The sequence below is a fragment of the Ambystoma mexicanum genome, chromosome 8, assembly GCF_040938575.1.
Source record: "Ambystoma mexicanum isolate Mex_15411 chromosome 8, UKY_AmexF1_1, whole genome shotgun sequence".
In the NCBI taxonomy this organism is placed as follows: domain Eukaryota; kingdom Metazoa; phylum Chordata; class Amphibia; order Caudata; family Ambystomatidae; genus Ambystoma; species Ambystoma mexicanum.
The window spans coordinates 1,544,262,619-1,544,287,953 of NC_090929.1; the positions used below are offsets into that span (position 1 = coordinate 1,544,262,619).

Consider the following 25,335-nt stretch of genomic DNA (forward strand, 5'->3'; position numbering starts at 1 on the left):
TTAATACAGAAAAGACAAATGAAATAGTAGGGACCTGGGCCACATTCCACACAAATACAGGCAATGTTGACTGTGTTGGGATGCATGTGTGGAGTGAGTATCCTGCGATTCACTCCAGCCACTTCGAGTGGTGGCCCTTAGAGAGGTGGGTGCACAGGTCTCAGTGATGGTGAAGTGTGTTGGCTTCTGTTTATGAGTGGTGATCAGGAGGCGTATTTGCACCATTTTACGATTTTATGGAGGAAAACAGTTTTGATCCTTGAATTCCTAACATAGGGAAATTCATTTTTTTTAATGTTTTAGTCTAGGAATGCATGGTAAAAATTTAATGAATTTAGTGGGTCATTTGATATTTTAAAAGTTGGTTTTCCAACTATATAAAATAAAAAAATAAAAAATACGTTAATGATAATAATAATGATAGATCATTCATTCAGCAAGCGAAGCGGAGCGGAGTGGTGTGAGAGTGGGCAGTCTAAAGGCAGATGGGGCAGCGGGAGGTGTGCAACCAGATTTGTGGCCCATTACGCCTTGCCACGACAAGGAGGGTGCATACTTCAGAGCTCCTGGCCTGACCGCTCCTCCAAAGACGTCCTAAGCCCACATAACATGAACATGGCTGACCCATAGCGGCCGGGGGGTACGCTACATAACTTACCAACAAAAAGAGCTTTGCTCGCCAAGCCAGAGTCAACAGAAAAACAAAGGCAAAAACTTCAGCACTTGCCGAAAAACACAACACACAAGGGTCAACCAAGCGACTGACAAGGCCTCACCAGGCCTACAGACATTGCCTCCCCGCCCACTCCAGTGATTCCTTTACCGCACCGGAATGTCTTGGATATTGACCCAGAGACTGAGGAGAGTGGTGACTCAACGCCCGTGCCCGCAGTCTCTCTACCGCTCATCGGTGGCATGGGGAGTCCTCCCCTCGGAGGAGGGCTGGCTGCCTGCGCCAAAGGGTGGATGGAGCTATGGGCGGTGGAGAAAGGAGGCACGGGTGCCACTAAAGGAGCGTCCGGGGCTGCACCTCAGGAGCATGCTGGAGGAAAGGGGCCTCCTGGCAAGGGTCCCGTGAGGGCCGAGAGTCTGTCCCAGGACTTCCCTTTCGGCTCTGATGATCAAACCAGAGAGAAAGAGAAGATGAGCATGTTAGAGGCATGCAACGGTGATGGTGCCTCGCCACAGCGCCCTTGTGTGGGCTTAGAAGGACGTGCGAGAGCAGACCAAACTGTACAAGCACAGATTCATGAGCAACCCCCACTTCCATCTACAGAATTGACAGTACCTGCCATGAACATAGACTCTGTGTTCAACAACTTGCCCCCTGCTTCTCAATATATCTCCCAGACCACAGCCAACATGTAATGCAGGAGGCAAGAGAGGAGTGCCATCTCGCAACTTGCATGACATCCCTACTGGCTTTTCTATTTCAAGGAAAGAAATGTCTATGCAAAACAAAAGAGCCTACACGAAAAAGTCACAGAAGAAGGGCCATCTGTCTAAAGTCGCCACAAGTGCGATCTTAGAGAACTCTCCAAAAACGTTTTTCAAAGACAGACAAAAAGGAAGCAAAATGGACCAGATGAAATTTCCAACGCTGACTTACTGGAAGCTCTTCTTGAGCCTCTAGTGGCTACCACTACTCTTCAACCAGCAATCGACCTCTCGAGTGCCACCAACCACATCAAGATGGCATTTTGGCAAGGTCCCAGATCCTTTAACAACTCTTCCAACATCTGAGCCCAAGGAAATGGGCCCCCTGGCCTCGTCAGAGATCCAAAACTCTACGCAGAACTCAGCGAAGCATCCACCTTCTCGCAATTTACCAATAGAAGTCACCAGTATCACCAGTCCTCCTTTTTGCCGGAGACTGCTTTCAGCGTCGAAGGAAGCAAAAGTCCAAGCAGAATCCAAAGAAGGCTTCTTATTCAGACAACGATCCAATTCTGGCAATACACCTGCGGTTGTTCGACCTGCCAGTTTCATCAACCTTAACCCTGGATCACCAGGAGACTCCCGAGGTGCACACGAGTGGCTTGGTTCCTTTTGACTCTGCTACTCTGCTGTCTAACAAATCTCCCGACCGGGTTCTTAAAGAGCCCTTCGACTCAGTTCCTTCACTCAACTTCTCACGGTTCAACTTTCCACAATCTTCACGCCCTATTTTACCATCTTTGCCACCACGTAATTAAAACGCAAGAAGAATGAGTAATGTATCATATACCAACTCTAAAGAGACCCCAACAAAGAAACCTGACATCTTCACTATTATGTCCTCAGTCACCATAGCCCTAGCTACTTTCTGCAAGCTATATGAAGCCATTAATGACTCTCTTAAAGATCATACTACAATATTCGCAATGATGAACTCCAAGCTCATCTACCTGGAGGGCTACATAAATGCTCTGGAACGGCAAAAAAATGACCCAGCGCCCTTACTTCCCTCGAACCATCTGAACGACGCTAGCAGAAATGCCTTGAAAGGATCAGACCTTGGTCCTCGGACAACTTCAGATTTAAGCATGCAAACGGAACCAAGGGACCCGAATTTGAACGCAACTCTATTCAACCAGAGCGGAGCGAAACCCAAAGATGGCTCCACCCGGCCCTTGGGCCCAGCAGGGCACTTGTCAGCTAATACAAATCAATCCTTACTTTTACCGTTGGACAATGAGGTGTTGTGCTTGGACGACACACCTCTTTTGCAAGCAAGCAAAAAAGCTGGAACGACAGGGCAATGTGAAAAAACCGACGACAGCTAAACTGCCTGCTAACAGCAGTGTTAGTTCTACAAGTTTAAACATAGCCCAGGCCAACGTACCACAAGTGTGCTTAAAAATTGCTAGCACACTGAATCTAGCTGTGCTGGGGCCAAAGAAAACCCTGCCTAATTCACCAGTGACCACCCAAAAAAAAGTCGTCTTTAGTGGGGATGAAGGAGCACAGGCAAAGGATCCTTTGAATCTTCAAGAGGCAGCTTCTGCCATTCAATGCTCCCCCCACACAGTTGAAGATTTTCTCCCTCACAAGGCATAGATGGACCTCAGCCAACACCTTGAAAGTGCTGAGGCGCTGCCAACCCTACAAATTGTGACTGTCAATCCATGCAGCTTTCGATCTTTGAGTGACCGCTTCAAAAATTTGCTGGACTCGTCTAAGGTAACTGCTAACTTACATAAACGAGAGCTCAATCACTGATCCTCAGAGTTGAAATATACAACCAAACACACATTGCCAAAGTACACCTCGAGGGTCCACTCGTCCCGTACTAAGGAGGATAGTGATCATGGCTCTCTTACTTCAGACAAACTGAAAAGGCGATTCTATCACGCTGACCAAGCACAAAGGTGCTCTCCATATAACAAACAGAAAAGACAGCCGCGAGACCGCGAATGCTCCAGGAACAGGGTGGGTCCCACCTTCAACTTGCGCCAATGAACGGGAAACTTAAAATATATGGTGTTGAACAGATGCACGGTACTGAACCTGATGCGCACTCTTGCACCCTTAGATCTATCATATCTGAAGACTTCAAGACAGTCGAACCTTCTAATGAAGGAAAAAAAGCATCCTGTTTTCTCTACACGACATCTAATGGGGTGGACGACTTGCTAATAAAGGCCTCCGACATGCTGCACAAACAAGGCTTTGAGCTAACACATCTAAATAAGAACAACATTGAGCTGCCAGTACACAAACAACAGCGGAGGCTCCCCCAAGACCAGAACCCGCGACCTAAATGGAAGGATGAAGTAAGTCCTGGTTTCCAGGAAAGAGGGAGAAAGCGACTTCAAACCACGACATTAATAGCCTCACCCTCCGTACGAAAGGGCCCTCGAGCAAGGTCGTCCACAGGACATAGTCCAGACATAATCCAGCCTTTGCCATCAAGGGGGGACCTTGATCACCAGATAGAAGGCCCGGTGAAATGTTTGGGAGACCCAGCAGTGTCAGTACGGGATTCAACTCTCTCGACTAATGTCGATTCCCACAGATCAGACCATAATCATGGTTGTGGCTTCTGAATGCACTGACAACAAGATTGCATAAATAGCCACCAATGCGAAATCAAACCACTCTGTCCATCAACTCTCTTTCCTTAGCCTGCTGGAACACCAGGGGGTTCCTCCACCTAACGGCCCCCGGAGAGATCAATTTAGGAGTGTATGATATATTATGTCTTCAGGAGTTGTGGCTAACTGAAAAACCAACTCTGGACGGCTTCGAAATAGCCTTCTCATCGACGATGTCAGGAGAAAAAGGTCGACCTATTTCGGGTTTAATGATTACAGTCCGCTTGAGAAGCGGTTTACAGCTCGTAAGAGTCCTTCTGGAAACACTGTTTGTGCTAGCGGTTTTACTCTCATGGCTTTGTATAGATCCAGGCACGGGAACCCATTACCGGACGCCTCTCCTCATTGCCAATATCTACTGGAATCCAAAGGACATTCAGAGAGAAGCGCTGTTCGAGTTGGTGACATCCTTATTAGACTTTTCATACTCCGAGCTAAAGTCCGCGGGCATATTGATTTGTGGAGACCTCAATAGCAACTGTTCACTGGAAAATACTGAGTCAGAAGCCATTACAGCCTCCCAGACCATCTTACGGGGTAAGGAGTGGACCAAGTTAATGTCATCAAGAAATGTATTCAACACTGCCACTCTTATGGCTCAAAATGGCAAGATACCAACATGGAAACGAGGTTCGTCAAACTCCATGATTGACTACATTTTCGCATCACAATCATTTCTCCCTAGCTTGTCAGAAGCAAACCTCCTGCAAACAGTCCAAAGTGACCACAACTTGCTGTATTTAAAATGGTCATCTGTAAAGCCCCACAACTCTTATTACTTGGCGGATGTTGAAGCAGTAGGCAAAGGAAACCGTTTACGGGTGCTCCCGAACACCATCCAAGCCATAACACATTCATATAAGAACTTGGAAAACTGCGCTGAAGTGGACTTTAGACCACTCTAAGAACCATTTAGAAGTTCTAAACCAGCATCTAAAAATAGCAACCACGAGGAGTCCCGTCACACCCAAATCTTTGACGCTCTCCTCATGTCAGAACGCAAGACTGTCCGCAAAGCCAAAAGAGCAGCCTTACGACATAACACAGAACTGAATAGGGTTCATGGAAAAGAGGCCCTAAGTAATTACAAGTCTTGGTTAAGATCGTATTGCCAGGCACTCTACCAACAGGACTCAGAGGCCATGTTAAAACAAATTAACAACAGCAACTCCAGAGATTTCTGGAAGTTAATAAGACCACTGGGTAATGTCACTGACACAATACTGATGAATGGTATATCGGAATCGACTTGGATATAATTTTACTCAAGTCTGTTTAAAACTCCAGAGCCAAACTTAACACCTTTACCAGCTCAGACAACTGGCCCGTGGGTCGATCTGCATGATACAACCGACATACTGTCAATGATAACAGAGTTGAAATACTCAAGGGCTCCTGGGCCCGATAGTTCATCTAATGAGAATCTAAAATCTTCTCCAGCGGAATGGGCCAAATTGCTGAGTTTAATCTTCAAAAGATGCACCATCAAAAGAAAAATTCCACCTTCGTGGACAACATCAGTGATTGTTCCCATTTTTAAAAAGGGCAGCAAAGACAATCCTAAGAATTTCCCACCTGTGGCATTGCTGGACGTCATAGGTAATGTATATGGAAGCCTGCTCTTGAAACATTTGAAATCTTGGTAATAAAAAGCCCCTTGCGAAGACCCTTTTCAATCTGGGATCAAGAAGGGGATAGGCACCAGTATCAACATTTTGCTTCTCAGTATTCTGAAAGGAAAAGTCTAGGAGGGGAACTCGAAAATCTACCTAGCCTTTATCGACCTTACTCAGGCTTTCGACCTAGTCAATAGAGCAAAACTCTGGAAGAAACTAGACAATTGGAATTGCCCTCATGGGATCTTGGGCCCATTGCAAGCTCTAAACACAAACACCAGTGTACAAGTTTGGCTGAGCACAAGAGGTTTACTTTCTGCGATAATACCAACTGCCAGAGGGGTCAAACAGGGCTGTCCCCTGGATCTGGCCCTTTTTTTTTTGGCGAACTTTGGCGACTATAAGGAAACAAATGCTGTGACCAGATCCTTTCCTCCAGCAATTGGGCAAGCCAAAGGCCCACGGCTCTTTTACATGGATGATCTAATCCAACTGGATCAAACGCCAATAGGTCTGCAAATCCAACTAGACACTCTTTCTAAGTATACAGCAGACAACAACCTTGAAATAAATAAGCTCAAAACAAAGATTATGGTCTTGGAAAAGAAGAGTCTGAAAAACCGACCTGGTACCTAGAAGGAGTTAAAGTGGAACAGGTCTGGGACTTTATGCCGTCTCTTCCGAAAACACTATGGTCAACACTTGAAAGTCTGTTTTGGCGGTCAATCCTCAACCTGTCAAAATCGACACCACTAGTGTTAATCAGACGAGAATTGTCGCTAACATCTCTTGAGCCTATTGAAGTTCGATCCAGCATAATGTTATACCGGAAAATCATGGATCCATCTAGCCCACAGATCTTCACACTAGTAAAAGAAGAGCTGCAAATCAGCCAATGCAAAATTTGGTCCCTGTGGGAAAACGGCTGCAAAACAACCTTGGCGGAATGTGGCAGCTCAATCGAAGAACTCGTCTCAAATCCAATTAAAACTAAAAAACTTCTAGATGAAACTGACTGGATTGCCACCTTAGACAAAGCCTCTACTTATAAATTGACCTTGCACCTTCCACCAACAGTTTGAAAGCTAAACGAACTTCAACCATTTTTAAAGAAGCACCTGAACAGAAAACTGCGATCAACCCTCCTCCGGGCAAGGCTGAACTTACTGCCTTCGAACGAGATCCTAAACATAAGAGGAGTCTCAACGTCCAACAGTTGCTGCTTTTGTGATACACAATCAAACCCGGAATCGCTGCAACATCTTTTACTATCTTTCCCCGGCATTAGAAACTATAGAGCCCCATATTTGCGCCACTATCTAGACAAAGGCGACTTGGTAGAAGAGGAGCTGTGGTGGGCTCGATTAATAGGGGGGCTTTGACCGTCATGGGCGATAGCCGCTGCAAACATTCTGGACTTAATTTTCAACAGCAAATCAAAAGTGCCTTTGAATGGGATATCACCTGTAGCAGGACTCACGTGATGACTGACTTATTGTTCTACTTTTCAAAATAAGTGTCCTTTGTCTTTTAAATATTTTCTGTCTTCTTCTACCTCCACTTCAGATTCGATTTTCCAATAATGTTTTGAAGTCTTCATTGCTTCTCACTTGTAAAAATCACCTCAGTGATTAAATCTCATAAATAATAATAATAATAATAATAATAATAATAATAATAATAATAATAATAATAATAATAATGATAGGTCTGAGCCACATAACTACAGTTTTCTGGTGATGATTGATTATAGTTGTAAAATCTTCTCTACCTTTATATTACACATTTTAAACACCTGGATATGAGAAACAAATTGTTCTCTGCCAGTAGACTGGTTTTAGGTGAGTCTTTGCCATCCTCGATGATATCTGGACATTATGTTGGGTGTTCTGACCCACATTTGGACTATTATGCTACAACATTTGGTGCTGTGGGTTTAGGAAATCCAAGATGGCCGAAAAAGCCCACATGTGCGCCAGAATCTATGAAACCCGCGCAGTTTGTGCGCACACCAAAATGGTCACCTGATTTGCCACCCCCCGGTGTGGGTGTGCTGGGTCAGAAGAGCCATGAGTGAAATGGGGTGCCAAAGAGAAAAACAGCAGGGCTTGTTCGCTAGAAAGCACTTTAAAAATCACCCTTTGTTTCTCTGAAGGCAAGCTCAGAATGCCCATTTCAAACATTGCAGAATATCCAACAATCGCACTGAACACCAGCAGACATTTGACAGAATAAAGTCTTGTGGGCATACAAAATCTGGAAAGAGGATGAGCCTAAAATAATGTTCATAGCAAAACTGGCTGAGCTGTGGATTTCAGCAGTTTAAGTAAATTTGGACTGAAAGACACTAAAAATCTAAATGTTTAAAAGAAATGAGTGACCTACTTTTGAGTGTCACATAGGTTGCAATTGTTTAAATGTCATAGTTTTAAACTTAGAATCAGCATTCTAGCTGCATGCGTAAAAATTGGAAGTTTGATTTGGACAGGAAAACTGGCAGCCAAAGAGACATTTAGCTGAGGCCTGGCTTAAAAAGAGAGGGAATTTTGCCCACCAGCTACCCCCGAAAGGAGTTGAGACTTGCACAACAGCTGTGTTCCCAGGCCTAGCTGCCTTTTGCTGTTCCCACCAAAAGGGATATGACACTTCTCTGATTGAATTACCTGGGCTCTGCAGGAAATTGAACAAAGCCCTGTCCTGACTCAGGCAAATGTTTTATTGGCGGAGATCGTAAAAGTGGCTTCCTCCTGGAAGGAAAGGGGAGGAGCACTGCCTGTGAGAGCAAGCTGGCTTGGCAGAACTGGAAAAACCAGAAATTCAACCTTGTGCTGGGGGGAAACCACACCCCTTTGGGGCCAGAACATGAATCTAAAAAGATGGATCATTCATAGAGCGGACTTGTGAAAATTTTATAAGTGATATCATTATTCTTGTGATTTTTCTGTGCACATTTGAAGACGTGTTAGGACCCGGTGGTATGTTCAGGGGGGTTTTTAGCGGAAAAGAGGATATTACTCTAAATGTATGTATGTTAAAAATCTGACACTCCACCACCTAATGCCCACATGCTTTGCGAACATTTGTGTAAATGCGGGGACAAATCCAGTATTGGTAACCCGGCCAAAAAGTGAAATATGTTGCCATTTTTGAACCCAAGCTCCTAGAAACGACAGAATTGGAACAGGGGCTACCATCAGTAAATGCATGATGTGTGTATGCAATGCCAAACAACTGTCTATCGGGGAAGTATGTATTTGGATCAGATATAGATTTGTGTGTAAAGTTGACAGGGGAGGGTTCTCTGACTCATAAACAGACCTCATCATGATGACACCTCACTTCATTCCCCCAATCAAGGGGAAGAGGAGGAAGTGGCCAATGACAAGTGGAGAGGGGTAGGGCCTAGAAAGCTAGCCTCTCCACCCACTTTCAAAACACATAAAAGCAGACAGTCAGGACAGATAGACACATTCTATTCCATCTGCTGCGGGACGCTCTGCCGGGAAAATCCATACTTTACCTCCATCAACCTCCAGAGAGCCAACACAGAGACTTCAATCTATCCACCTTCAGAGACCAAGACTTTACTTCAGAATTTGTAGCAGAGAGGTCAACTACAAGCTAAATCCCTCTTTAGCAGGCCTCAAATCACTGCAACTATTCACAGCCAGGCGAGCTGTTTGAATTCTTTGCAAGAACTCTTGCCATTTGCCAGAAAGCAGTGTTGTATCCAGAGAGAGACCAGCTGAACCGGAGACCGCTGTATCCAGACCCACAGACCTGATCAGAACCAGAGACCCAGACCAGACCAGCAGAGTAGAGCTGACCCAGACGCTGTGTGCAGAGACCGTCTGTGGGGAGTGAAGAAAACCCGCTGACCAGATCGTGACGAGGCCCAGTCCTTCTAAAAATTAGGAGTGAGTATCCGCCAAAACTGTGCAGAACCCAATCTCTTAGTTAAAATAATCTAATGCAAGCTATTTTAACTTGAGTAGAACTGCCTCCTAACTGTCACCTGTCATTTGCAAAGCTGTCACCTGTCATTTTCTAGCTGCAAGCTGTAACCTGTCGCTTTGAACTTTTAAAATTTCAAATCCGAAAAACTACCTTTATTTAATCGTCCGTATCACTGGAACCGTTTGGGCTAGGAACTTGGTTTAACTTTCCTCCGAAAGCTTAGAATCTCAGCTTTCCAACAAGCTTAGAACCGACTTGCTATACTTTTGCTGTAATCATGATTCACGCATTCGCGAATTTTGCCGCGATTCACGATTTGGTTAAAAATCCAGCCACGTGTGAAAACAGCAGCTTCCTTGCTTTCCTTTGCCAAAAATTCGTTTAACCTGCTAGTTACTCCTAGATCCTTGCTAAAGTGAGCCTGAACTCATCCCAAGTATATTTCACTCACCCTGAACCTCCTAAAGGGAATTAAAACCATTTTCAGCATATTCCTCACTTCATTGCCAGCACATATAAAAGCATTTTGGGCCTGTGTTTCAAACTTCTGTAGTCTAAGCTTGCTGGGGTGAACTGAATTACATTTGATTGCATTTCTGAGAACTGTGTGCTTTCCTTCCATTTCCTTGCATTGCATAAAGGGGGGGAGTGGATTGCCAGAGGAAAGTGATTACATTATTTTGTTGAAATCATATTGAGTATTTTCTGTATTGCATTTTCATTCAACATTGCATCCCTCTGAAACTAGATAAAGCATTCTCTACCACCTTATTCTTCTGTTCCTATTCCCAAGCGTGCTAACTCATCCTTTATACTACTCCTGGGTAATCAAATCAGTTTATTAGTAGAACATTACCCATTGTTGTTAACTCCTCATGTTCTGAAGTGTGAAACTAATTATTAATTTGTTATAAAGTGTGATATATATATACATTGTTTACATTCTCAAATAAACCGTTTAAACTTGCAAAACAGAACTACTTCTTGGCTCAGTGGGGTCAAGGGGGTTCCACGAGAGGGGTGTTATATAGGGGTAGTCATCCAGAACTCATGAACTGGACATAAAGATATATCAATAAGGGTTTCCATTCAGTATCCCAGACTAGGCATTGACTTAGCTGTAGTGCTGGATTGAATCCTCTTACAAATTGGGGGCTCGTCCGGGATGTTTGGGTTAGATCTATCACTTGTGCAGATTAATACAGTGTGCCAGCTGACCAGATACACATATCCGGTCGGATCACCACGCTGTGTTACGCTGTAAAGCACTCCTCAAAGGAACGCTCTAAAGTAAAGGTCTGTTTTGCAAAAATAAAATATAAACTTCTGTAAGTCAGGAAGGAACTCAAATTCCAGAATGACGACCTTGGTAGATATGAAAATAGCCAGAGAACACTTCTTACATAAGCTATTTGTGAGAGGTGAGTGGACTCATCAGGACCAAACGGTCTGGTTGCAGGCAATCGCGCAACAGGTCACTGAAACAGGGTCAGATATATGGGGAGATCAGGGTCCCCTACATGTGGCCCTGAGTGAACTATATATGGCCCCTAAGGCCAAGGATGAGCACCACAAGATTGCCAGTGTAGCGGCATATTTATATTTACATATGGGAGCCATGCAGGACAAATGTGCTGAAGGCCAAGATCTGGCGAGTAGGCAACTGCTGGCACTACAGAAGGCCCAATCTGATCTGGACTCTTCTGAGCAGAGGCTGCTCAGGAGCCAGGAGTCAGAAAATGACAGCAGATGGTAGATCACTAAAATAAAGGAGGATATGGATGTGCTGCAACAGGAAAAGGCGGACCAGGATACCAGATTTCTGGCCTTGTGGAAGGAGTACCAAGAAGGTTTGGACTCCCTACTGCAGAGCCAGAAAAAGCTGGAGCAACAGTTAGACTTCAATAGGGCATGTGCTGAGCAGGTAGACACCCTGCAAAGCCACCTAGATAGGGAGAAGGCAGAGAGCAATAAACTGATTTTGAAAGACCTGGATACCCAGGCAGAGTTTGACCAGGAGCGCCAGAAAACTGGTGCCTTCCAAAGGCAAAGGGACGACCTGGCGGCACAGATGCAGGCTCTTAGTCAGGAAAGGGATACCTTAGGCCAGGAAGTCTGCCACTTAAAAAGGAAAATGGAAGAAAATCACCTGGCCCTCCAGGGACTGGGTGACCTCCAAAAAGAACACCAGAACTTGTTACAGAGCACACCAGGAGGGTGGAGGATGCTCTGGCAAGAAAGGAGCAGGCCAATAGGGACACAGCTCAGGAGGTAACCCTCCTGCAGCAGAGACTGGCCTAGTACTCCAGGACCAATCAGGAGGCACAGAGAGAAAATGAGGCTCTCTGTCAGCACAATGATAGGCTCCAACAACAGGTAGTGATGCAGGAGCAACTGATAGAGTCTAGTAAGGCCTTAACTGAGGAACTGAAAGCGCAGGCTCTTGCATTGCAACAGGGAGCAGGGGCGGATAGAGACCAGGTTCGCTGCGAAAGGGTAACTCCTGAGCATAACCTCAGGAGCCCTAGTACCAGAGGCCTATATCTCTCTCAGTCCCTGGACTCTGCCACCCCCATGTCCCCTGGCGCACATGAGCACCGGGCCACAGGGATGGCAGATTACTATCCAGCCAGAAGCATGGGGCTCATAGGCCAGTACCTCCCAGGAATGGATGGGTGGGCATCCGGGTATGGGCACCCAAGCACAGTGCAATTTAGTGGAGAACCGCAGGAGAATAGGCCCATTAAGGGCATCCTGAAAATTTCTGCCCAGTTAGGTCAGTGGGGGGGGGGGTACCCATCAAATCCTGGCAGCAAGGAGGAATCTGAAGACTCCTCTGAATGGCGCAGGACACAGGAGACCAGGTCCCCACATTCTGCCAGCCAATCCCAGGCTCGCAGAATCCGGGAAAACCTGGAAGATCAGACAGGAAACTCTGGGAGCAGTGCCTCTGAGTCAGAGGATGAATGGACCAGGGTTACCCGAACCAAAAAGGCCAATAAGGCAAAAAGGGCCTTGCTTAAGGACCCATTGAAACAAATAAAGTCAATAAGGAGTGCATTCACGCCTTATCACAAGAACGCCAAGTATTCTGTTTGGGAACACTTGGAGCTTTACGAGCAAATGATGGAGACTTTCCATTTGAAGGACAGCCAAAGCTGTATTCAATATGTAAAGTGGACCTTCTTACCAGAATACTCCAGATTCTTTGCGGGGCTGGAGGACCAAAATCATTTAAGATGGTCCACTTATAAGGCGGCCATCTTGAAACATTTTTCTGTTCACAGAAATCCTCAAGAGGCTCGCAAGGCAGCCTACAATTTGCAATGTGGGGAGGATCAGGCCCCACAAGAATTTGTGCAAGAACTGAAACGTGCCTTTGCGCAGACCACCAGAAGGGTGCGCACAGACAGCAGAGAATTTGTCAATACATTCTTCCATGCCTTGCCCAAATATATAATGACCCAGCTCGTGAGAGATTTTCATGAGAAAAGATCTTTAGACTGGGTCATTGAACAGGCTCCACGGATCTATGAGGTGCAGAAGCCCATAGACAATAAAAGCAATACCCAAAAAAATCCCAAAACCAACAGCACCCCTGCTGCTACCAAGGTGGCAGAGGTAAAGGTCACCCCAGTTTTAGATTTGGAGATGGGGGGGCCTAAAAACCTACCTGCACCTAATAATTCACAGCCCAGAAGGCCCTCGGGCCAGTCACAGACAGGGAGTCGAGGAGGTAGTCCCACAAATGGGGTCCCCCGCTCCCCTGACTATGTAAGTCCCCGCTACAAGGGAAACCGACCAATCCTGGGTTATGTGTGGACTCCTCCAGCCCAAGGGGGGGGTCCAGCCAAGCACCTGACCCGGGGAACTTCCCTCCTAACTTCCCCCAGGAGGGCAGAAATTCTCCAAATACTGGATAGAACTTTTTCCCCAGGTATCCGCCCAATTTCCAGCCCCAAAATCCTCCACCCTTCTTTCCCCAATTCCCTGAGCCCAGACAACCTAATCCGGGAGAGGGGAGGCCAAGGGTGGAGGGGTACCAAAATCTTCCCAACCAGGGGTAATACCAGAGAAGGGATAGCTACCCTTCCCGGGATCAGCCCAGGGGAGAAAATAGAGCCCCGTATCAGCCTGAGCGCGTTTCCCAGTTAGAGCGCCAGGTCCAAAATATGGCACGGGATCTGGGTCACATACTGAGGCTCAACAGAACCCTCAGATGAGCATTACACCGCAGAATGCCCCAAACTCTGGACCTGGTGCTCCAGAACAATGACGGGGGCAGCACCCCGATAACACACCGGTTCCCAGGGAAGAGGTACAAGGGGAAGGGGGGTGTAAAGCCTTGGAGGAAGCTTCCTCCCCAACTTGTAAACAGCCCCTGGAAACCCAGGAACCGGAAACAAAATCTCCTGCCCCTGAAAGCCTGCCTCCCAAGGAGCAGAGGGGGGGTAGGAGAAACAAAGGACCCAAACAGACCCACTTTGTGGAGGAGGTACAGATCTTCCAATTGAGGGAGAGGGATCCTCAGAAGATCCTGGGAAAAGGATCTTCTGCTTCAGAGATGGGGAAACTCCTCCCAAAGAAAAATGGGTGCCAAAGGATTCCAATCCAGACTGGGGAGATATGGAGACTGAGCTACCGCCGTCCATCATCTCATCCTAGAACCAACAGCAAGATAATCCCCTGGTTCAAACCCATCCTGGTGACTGCCTCCAAAAAGGAGGGGGGGCCCAGAACTGGAACCAGGGGAACCCACAATGGCTCTGATCTCCAGTTGCCAAATTTCTCTTTCAGATTCCCAAGGCTCTCCACAGAATTCTGCCCAAATTTCTTCTCTTGCAATGTCCAAAACCAGAAAGTTAGCCCACCAGTTGTCCAAAAATGTGCATTATCTGTGCCCCCTTGAGGAGAAGGAGGGAAGATATTATGCCCCGGTACAAGTAAAGGGGCAGGGTACGATTTCAGCGCTGGTGGACACGGGATCTCAAGCTACCCTTCTGTCCAGAAGGGCCTTTGATGAACTGAATGCAGGAAGGGGAGGGAATTACCAAATTCCTCTCACCTCACTTCCTGGACAACTCCAGAACTTTGACGGGAAGGAAATTCCCATCGAGGGGACGGCAGATTTGGACATTAAAATTGGGCGACACAAGTTGAAACACCCGGTCATAGTTGTGACTCCAGAGGGCACCCCTTGTTTACTAGGGAATGACCTCCTGAGAAGGTTGTCACCCCTAATAGATTGCGTAAACAAGGTCCTCTGGACCCAGACTAGCTGACCCATAAAATGAAAACAGAGTGTCAAACATGTTAGTTTAAACGGCACATGCCACATGGTTGAACAAAAATCTGACCAAGTAGAATTCCACTTCCAGAATAACCAAATTTCAGACGTGACAGTAATAGCAGTAGGACAACAGACTGGTGATGGGGGGTCCTCTCTATTTCTGAAAATCAACCTTCCTTCCAGTCTAAAGTGGTATTCCACGCTGGAAGGAAACACTCTGAAATTCTATACTAATCCACAATCAGAAACTCCCACTCCTATAGTCCAGAAAGATATGAAATCAGCTCAGAGCCTGGCTGATATTCAGCAAATTGGAGAGCAGTTGTTCATCCCTGTTCAGTTAAATGATGGGAAGGACTCTGTTCTCGGCCGAGTGTGTGTGAGCAACGGTAAGAGCTTCATCAGCGAAGCCATGTTCCGCCAACTCCCAAAAGATCCAGCCATTCCCACATTCAAACTGATAGACAAATGGGAAATGGACCTGGAAGCACCTAATTCCAAACATCTCCTGCCAAGCAGGTGTATGCTCAAAATCTCCATTGGCAACAAGAGCACAGTCCATAATTGTTGGGTCGTGCGAGACGTCACTGCCGCCTTTTACTTAGGCAGTGACATTCTCAATCGCTTTGCCATTAGTTTGGACCTAATAAACTTCAAAGCTTGGTCCTGATTAGCGGATAATCCCATGGGCTTTGATGATCCAGAAAAAGCATTTAGGTCAGCTCAATTGCTACCTTATGCAGTTGAAGTTCAGATTAAAGAGGAAGTCACCATCCCAGAAAGGACCCGACAATTCTCCCTGTAAGTGAAAGTTAAAAGAGGACAAAAATTGAAAAACCCTGATGCTTACATACATCTAAATGGTTCTCTCCAACAGCAAGGGTTGGGGGTAAACCCAACTCCATTAGTCAACATAGAGCATGACACCATTCCAATAGAGGTGGATAACAGCGACTTAAAGAGTATTACTCTAACCGCAGGCACCATTATTGGAATGGCGGTTGATGACCGACATTTCTCCATTGATCTAGGAAATTAACTGTTAGGACCGATCCCCAAGCACTGTTTTGACAGTGACAATGATGACAATACAACACCAGACAGGATCTTCACCTGGCAATGGGGGGAACTTCCTGGTGTACACTTCCTGCCCTTATGGCAAGGAAGACGTGACTTGTGACTTCAGAAGGGATGAGGTGGTTTTCCAGGTTCATGTGGGCTGCCTTTCCCACCTGAGGCCTCCCGTCCAAATCAGCACTCTGACCAGGGACTTCTCCACCCAGCTGGAGGAGGCCGCTGAGATAGCCAAACCAGAAGTCTTTCCAGGCTTCAGGCAGATGGTGGAAGAGAGAGTCAACCTAGCTGATGCCTGTGTGACTCTGGAACAGAAGCAACAGTTGAAACAAGTCTTCTTGGATTTCCAAGATCTCTTTGCGGTAGACTCATATGACTGTGGCCGCACCGACATCCACACAACAACAATTCCCACGGACCCTGGCATGACTCCAGTGTTTGTGAAGCAATATCGCTTGCCTCTCGCATCCATGGAGTCCCTTACTGAAATAATTAAGAACCTAGAGTCCAGGGGAATAATCCGTCCCGTCCACAGCACCTTCAATAATCCGGTGCTGGGAATATTAAAGCCAAACGGCCAGTGGAGACTCTGCGCTGACCTTAGGGAGCTCAACAAATGGGTCCATACTTCCCGATGACCTCTTCCCTACATTGACCAAGGGCTGGCCCAGATTCAGGGGTCACAGGTATTCACTGCAATAGACCTGACCAATGGATACTGGACCGTGCCTGTCAGCAGGGAGGACCAATACAAACTGGCTTTTACCTTTGGGGGCCAGCAGTACACATGGACCCGGACTCCCTTCGGATACCTTAACTCTGGTAATGAGTTCAATATTTTCCTACATAAGGCCATGCCCGACCTGGGTGCGAGGGGTAACCTGGCTTATGTAGATGATGTCCTCATCAAAAGTTCATCTGTGGAGGAACACATAGCGGAGATCCGTTATGTTCTGACACAGTTGAGGGCCGCCGGAGCAAAACTTTCCTTTCAGAAAGCACAGTGGTGTCGAACCCGTGTTAATTTCTTGGGGCATGAGATTACTCCTCAGGGTCTCTGTCCCCAGGAAAAGAAAGTGGAAGCCCTCCAAAAACTGAAAGACCCCACAACTCTGCGGGAACTAAGGAGCCTCCTTGGACTGACTAATTACAGCAGAAAGTTCATTGAGGGCTACGCAGAGATCACCAGACCCCTGATTCATCTCTTGAAGGGGGGGGTCAAGTGGCAATGGGGTCCAGAACAATCCGAGGCAGTAAGGCAGCTCAAAAGAAGCCTCTCACAAGCGCCTTGCCTAGCTTACCCTGTCAGAAACAAGGAGTTCTTCATGGAGACAGGGTTCTCTAATACGTGCTTGATGGCAGTATTATATCAAAAGCATGACAAGGTCAATAAAGTAATCTCCTATGCGAGCAAAACTTTATCCTCTGTGGGGGAAAAATTCAACGATTGTGAGAAGGCACTCCTGGCAACGGTGTGGGCATTGAAGAATTACTGCCCGTTCATCCAGAGGGAACACATCAAAGTGGAGACTCCACATCAGCCTCTGCAATATCTCCAAAGTGACAGAATCCGGGCCGGAAATGTGAGTAATTCCCAAATTACTTCCTGGATTCTGTCAATGCAAGGCTTTCCTGTGGAGGTCAGATATGGCCAAAACAAGAAGAGTCCCCTCGCGCAAGGTCTGGCTGACTTGCATAATTGTGCCAGAGAAAACTGTCTCGAGGACGAAAGTCTAAAAATAAAGGACAACATGGAGGCATACCTTAATTCCCCCCACAAAGTCTTTGGAGAAGAAAAGTGTGAGGGAATGCCCACTGTGTATGTGGATGGATGCTCTTACCATGTTGACAACAATGGGGAAAAAGAACTGGTGGCCTGCGTAGGGAATGCATGGGTGAAGGAGTTCCCAGAACCCTCCGCTGGGTACAAAATTGGTCCCCGAAGTAGTCAGGTGGCAGAGTTGATGGCTGTGCATCAAGCCATCCTCACCGCTGTCCAACATCAACTCCACAAACTGGTCATAATCACAGATTCGGATTATGTCCGGAACGGGTTTGTGGAGCACCTGGTTAATTGGAAAATCAGAGGCATGTTATGTGCTAATAACAAACCATTGAAACATGGGAAGTTAATCCAAAACATTGATGAGCTGGTCACCTTGAATGGGATGACCATCTATTGGAAAAAGATCAAGGGTCATTCCAAAGTAGAGGGATCAGACAAAACTGGGAATGACTTAGCTGATCAGCTGGCCAAAATCGGGGCCATCCAGGGGATCTAATAGAAACAGAGTCCCTGTTGGGGGAACTCCAGGTCACTGTTATCACTAGGTCCCAGACAAATGCTCACAATGATCTTTCCACTGCACAATGGAGTAAGGAGACCCCTGATGCTGATTTAATTACAGCTCAGAAGGGAGATCCAATAATTGGTAAGTTTTACCATCACATTGAGGACCCTGAGAACTTTCCCCTGACGGATACCGATTACATTGGGAAAGAAGACCTAAGAGTGCTGATGAAATGTCCAAAAATGTTCAGAATCCAAGACCGTTTGTTGGTAGTAAAATCGAAAGCTGGCCACGATCAGTGGGTGGTTCCTACCTCATTCCGAAGCCTGATGTTAAGTCACGCCCATGATGCGTCCACCGCCGGTCATAGGGGGTTTCACACAACACTGGAAATCTTAAGAGAGGTTGCATACTGGCCACACATGGGCCAGGACCTCAACCAATACTTGAAGGGTTGTCTTGTGTGTGCACAATTTCAGCCAACATCCCTCACACACCGGGCGCCTCTCCAAAAAGAGGGGGATGACACTGCCATGGTCAGATTTACAAATCGACTTCGTAGGCCCCATGATTCGCTCCTCTCGGGGGAATAAGTACATGTTGACGGTCACATGCTTATTTACCAAGTGGGTGGAATGTCTCCCAGCCCCAAATTGCAAGGCAGAAACTGCAGCTGCCCTGATGATTAACCACATCTTTTCCCGTTTTGGTCTACCTCAAAGGATTGAGTCAGACAGAGGTAGTCACTTCACCAGTGAAGTAATGACAAAGATGTGGGAGATACTGGGGGTCAAAAGAAAGCTACATATTGCTTACAGGCCAGCTTCTTCTGGATCAGTGGAACGCTACAACCGGACCATTGTGAGCATCCTAAAAAAGTTTGTAGCAGATTCTGGGCCAAGTTGGGATATCAGATTACCTCTGGTCCTAATGGCCATCAGATCTACCCCTTCATCTGCAACCAAAATGTCACCATTTGAGTTGATGGAGGGGCGCAAGATGGTGCTTCCTCAGCATTTGCTCTATAGGACCCAAGAGCAGACATTGATAAATGCCTCCACAACTCATGAGTATGTGGAGAATTTAAGGAAACACCTTCAACATGCTTTTGCCTATGCTCAGCGGAATCTAGAAAAATCCGCTGATAGCATGAAGACCCACTATGACCTTAAAACTTCCAGGAAGGAATATCAGGTGGGGGACCGGGTCTATCTATACAATTTCCAAAGGAACCAGGCCAAACAGCAAAAATAATTTTGAAATTATAGACAAGATCTCCCCTGTAGCTTATAAAATCCGCATCCCCAAAGGCGGTTTGGCAGAGGGGGAAGACAAGTGGGTCCATATAAATCAGTTAAAGTGTTGCCATCCCAGGCACACTCTACAGCAACTAGAGGAATCCTCTGGAATCCCTGTGGGGTCCACTCCAGAGTAAATCAGTTCTAACCTAAAATATCCCAAATATAGTCTCTAAAAAATTATGTTTCTTGTGAGCGACTGTCTCTGAATTATATCTTGTTTTTCAAACTAAAAATGCTACGTCTCCGTATGTATAAAATATATATGTTTGCCACACCATTAATACTGGTGGAAAAATGTCTATGAGTAGGTATTGCCGCTTTTGCTTTCTCGTCCTACGAGAGATGAAACCAAGGAGAACGACCCAGGGACCGGGAGCAAAGATCCGAGGGGCCCAGTGTACCGCCCAATACTCCCATCAGGACCGGCGAGGAGAACCGACTGATCCACCCCTGATGGAGGAAAGGATGCTGAACTTTGTCATCTGCGGAATTGGAAGAAGATGATGCGGACCTCCCAGCACGTGGGTCAACATCCTTAGCACCCGACATCCCCTCGACTCAATCCAAGTGCAGTCGGGCGAGGGGGTGTGTTGGGTGTTCTGACCCACGTTGGACTATTATGCTACAACATTTGGTGCTGTGGGCTTAGGAAATCCAAGATGGCCGAAAAAGCCCGCATGTGCGCCAGAATCTATGAAAACTGCGCAGTTTGTGCGCACACCAAAATGGTCGCCTGACTTGCCACCCCCGGTGCGGGTGTGCTGGGTCAGAAGAGCCATGAGTGAAATGGGGTGCCAAAGAGAAAAACAGCAGTGCCTGTTCGCTAGAAAGCACTTTAAAAATCACCCTTTGTTTCTCTGAAGGCAAGCTCAGAATGCCCATTTCAAACATTGCAGAATATCCAACAATCTCACTGAACACCAGCAGACATTTGACAGAATAAAGTCTTGTAGGCATACAAAATCTGGAAAGAGGATGAGCCTAAAATAATGTTCATAGCAAAACTGGCTGAGCTGTGGATTTCAGCAGTTTAAGTAAATTTGGACTGAAAGACACTAAAAATCTAAATGTTTAAAAGAAATGAGTGACCTACTTTTGAGTGTCACATAGGTTGCAATTGTTTAAATGTCATAGTTTTAAACTTAGAATCAGCATTCTAGCTGCATACGTAAAAATTGGAAGTTTGATTTGGACAGGAAAACTGGCAGCCAAAGAGACATTTAGCTGAGGCCTGGCTTAAAAAGAGAGGGAATTTTGCCCACCAGCTACCCCCGACAGGAGTTGAGACTTGCACAACAGCTGTGTTCCCAGGCCTAGCTGCCTTTTGCTGTTCCCACCAAAAGGGATATGACACTTCTCTGATTGAATTACCTGGGCTCTGCAGGAAATTGAACAAAGCCCTGTCCTGACTCAGGCAAATGTTTTATTGGGGGGGTCGTAAAAGTGGCTTCGTCCTGGAAGGAAAGGGGAGGAGCACTGCCTGTGAGAGCAAGCTGGCTTGGCAGAACTGGAAAAAACAGAAATTCAACCTTGTGCTGGGGAGAAACCACACCCCTTTGGGGCCAGAACATAAATCTAAAAAGATGGATCATTAATAGAGCGGACTTGTGAAAATTTTATAAGTGATATCATTATTCTTGTGATTTTTCTGTGCACATTTGAAGACGTGTTAGGACCCGGTGGTATGTTCAGGGGGTTTTTAGCGGAAAAGAGGATATTAATCTAAATGTATGTATGTTACAAATCTGACACTCCACCACCTAATGCCCACATGCTTACATTTGTGTAAATGCAGGGACAAATCCAATATTGGTAACCCGACCAAAAAGTGAAATATGTTGCCATTTTTTAACCCAAGCTCATAGAAACGACAGAATTGGAACAGGGGCTACCATCAGTAAATGCATGATGTGTGTATGCAATGCCAAACAACTGTCTATCGGGGAAGTATGTATTTAGATCAGATATAGATTTGTGTGTAAAGTTGACAGGGGAGGGTTCTCTGACTCATAAACAGACCTCATCATGATGACACCTCACTTCATTCCCCCAATCAAGGGGAAGAGGAGGAAGTGGCCAATGACAAGTGGAGAGGGGTAGGGACTAGAAAGCTAGCCTCTCCACCCACTTTCAAAACACATAAAAGCAGACAGTCAGGCAGATAGACACATTCTATTCCATCTGCTGCGGGACGCTCTGCCGGGAAAATCCATACTTTACCTCCATCAACCTCCAGAGAGCCAACACAGAGACTTCAATCTATCCACCTTCAGAGACCAAGACTTTACTTCAGAATTTGTAGCAGAGAGGTCAACTACAAGCTAAATCCCTCTTTAGCAGGCCTCAAATCATTGCAACTATTCACAGCCAGGCGAGCTGTTTGAATTCTTTGCAAGAACTCTTGCCATTTGCCAGAAAGCAGTGTTGTATCCAGAGAGAGACCAGCTGAACCGGAGACAGCTGTATCCGGACCCACAGACCTGATCAGAACCAGAGACCCAGACCAGCAGAGTAGAGCTGACCCAGACGCTGTGTGCAGAGACCGTCCGTGGCGAGTGAAGAAAACCCGCTGACCAGATCGTGACGAGGCCCAGTCCTTCTAAAAATTAGGAGTGAGTATCCGCCAAAACTGTGCAGAACCCAATCTCTTAGTTAAATTAATCTAATGCAAGCTATTTTAACTTGAGTAGAACTGCCTCCTAACTGTCACCTGTCATTTGCAAAGCTGTCACCTGTCATTTTCTAACTGCAAGCTGTAACCTGTCGCTTTGAACTTTTAAAATTTCAAATCCGAAAAACTACCTTTATTTAATCGTCCGTATCTCTGGAACCGTTTGGGCTAGGAACTTGGTTTAACTTTCCTCTGAAAGCTTAGGATCCCAGCTTTTCAACAAGCTTAAAATCTTGATTCACGCATTCACGAATTTTGCCGCGATTCGCGATTTGGTTAAAAATCCAGCCACGTGGGAAAACAGCAGCTTCCTTGCTTTCCTTTGCCAAAAATTTGTTTAACCTGCTAGTTACTCCTAGATCCTTACTAAAGTGAGCCTGAACTCATCCCAAGTATATTTCACTCACCCTGAACCTCCTAAAGGGAATTAAAACCATTTTCAGCATATTCCTCACTTCATTGCCAGCACATATAAAAGCATTTTGGGCCTGTGTTTCAAACTTCTGTAGTCTAAGCTTGCTGGGGTGAACTGAATTACATTTGATTGCATTTCTGAGAACTGTGTGCTTTCCTTCCATTTCCTTGCATTGCATAAAGGGGGGGAGTGGATTGCCAGAGGAAAGTGATTACATTGTTTTGTTGAAATCATATTGAGTATTTTCTGTATTGCATTTTCATTCAACATTGCATGCCTCTGAAACTAGATAAAGCATTCTCTACCACCTTATTCTTCTGTTCCTATTCCCAAGCGTGCTACCTCATCCTTTATACTACTCCTGGGTAATCAAATCAGTTTATTAGTAGAACATTACCCATTGTTGTTAACTGCTCATGTTCCGAAGTGTGAAACTAATTATTAATTTATTATAAAGTGTGATATATATATATTGTTTACATTCTCAAATAAACCGTTTAAGCTTGCAAAACAGAACTACTTCTTGGCTCAGTGGGGTCAGGGGGGTTCCAAGAGAGGGGTGTTATATAGGGGTAGTCATCCAGAACTCATGAACTGGACATAAAGATATATCAATAAGGGTTTCCATTCAATATCCCAGACTAGGCATTGACTTAGCTGTAGTGCTGGATTGAATCCTCTTACAAATACATTACATGATCTCTGAAATCCATCGGTTCCCAGGAAAGAATCTGTATCTCTGCTATATAGAGTATGCCGGAGCATTCAACTGCATTATACATTAAATACTTTGGGGAAGTTGCTAGCTTGCGGAATAGATCCCATCATTCTCCATTTTATTAAACAAATGTACATGCATACCACTGTAGAGGTTCGACTAGATTTGGGAGGTAAAGTTACTAAGCCCATAGATACCAACCATGGGCTGAAACAAGGTAGCGTTACGGCCACTGTCCTCTACAATTTACATGTAGTCAACATGGATACAGCACTTAAGGACCTTCGTAGTTTTCCTCAAATGATTGGGCAAGAACATGTAAGGTGGCTTTCTTACCTGGGTGACACAGTGATTCTTGATTGCACCCCAATTGGACTGCAGATATCATTGGGTGCCTTATACGGTTATGCTTTTATGAATAACTCAATAATTAACCTAAACAAAACCAAGGTGGTGGTCGTAGGTGGCTATTTGCGGCTCAAGCCTACTTACAATTGGAATATTAATGGAGCCACTTTAGAGATTGTTGACTCCTATTTATATCTTGGCAATCCAGTTGAATCCATCTATGAGAAAGCCCTTACTGGTCAAGTTATACCAAAATGGAACTTGATCAAAGGGTTTCTGGCTAGGAAAGGGGGGCACTCTATTGAAGGTTACCTTCAGCTATATAAGTTAAGTGTGATACGTAGTATCCTTTGTGACCTTGAGGCTCTAGCAGAGAAACATGTACTTTGGCTAATGAGGCTTGAAGGTACATTGTGGAAAGCTGTTTTAATGATACCTAGCAATGTCCCAGTAGAAGCCATAAGGTGGGAACATGGGCTTACCTCGTTGCTTACCTTATGGAAAATCCAGATTTTCAAACTGTATGTGAATCTAATGCTCATGGCGGGTTCACAGGATACCCTTATGGACATTAATGCAAAAGATTTTTGTGACAATAATACAAATCCATCTTTTCTGGAATTAGGAAACATGGTTACCAAATTCCTTCTGGCAATCCATATGGATTTATCATTTAACTCTGATATGGAATCTACGGTTTTCTATTTGAAGTTGAATACTAAAGCAATGGAGTGGGATCGTGCAAACATCGTGAGATGCTCAATTCTAAAAAGCAATATATCCTGTTTTGCACCCAGAGCTTTATGCTCAGGAAACCTCACAGCTACCTGATCAAATTCTGTAATAGCAAACTCAGATTTCTTTTTTATTGTACAGTAGTTTTAATGTGCTCTCTACGTATGTGTATACTGGAGCATGGTTAGGTATACCATATGAAGTAAGGAAGTGAGGATTGTGTGCACAAAAAAGGTAGAAACTGCAAAACATATTTCAACGGGTTGTCAGGCCTTGGAACATTGCTAATTTAAGGATTACAAGAATTTGGTAAGTGCACCGGCGAGGGTTATAACAGGCCAATTTTGGCCTATCATTCAGTCATCACTGGTGCTGCATAGTACATATAGAAAATGGCAGCCAATTATATACTCAAAAAACCTGGGGTGCGTTGTTGAGGTGTATGAATCTTGAATTATTAACCCTCAGCCAGAAGCTACTGATAGGGTATTGTTTTGGGGTTATTGTCGGAAAGGGTGTTGCCATTATTTCAATCTGATTTTAGATAGCTGTTGACATATTTTATATAGTATGAATTTGATTTTAGTATAGGTATTTGATGAATGTTTATGATCTTTGTGTGTTACATGATTGAATGTGTGACTTTGTTTATCAATGTGCAAAATGTTTAATGTTAAACCGTAGCCACAAGATCAAACTAACAGGCGGGAAAACATTTGTCTCATGTTCTCCTATCTGAAGAAGCATTTGGCAGATTCAAAAGAGATAGATCATAAGAAAATGCCCATTGCTGCTGACTTATGGATGTCCCATAGAGTGTCCCGTAAGGGCAAACCTGCTTCT

The 25,335-nt window shown here is 45.4% G+C and overlaps 1 protein-coding gene across 5 annotated transcripts in view; it reads right to left on the reverse strand.

Moving 5' to 3' along the window:
* The window catches only part of LOC138473193 (VPS10 domain-containing receptor SorCS1-like), a 3,088,785-nt gene that overhangs the window by 893,264 nt on the left and 2,170,186 nt on the right, over positions 1-25,335 (reverse strand). The gene's annotated exons all lie outside the window — the stretch shown is intronic.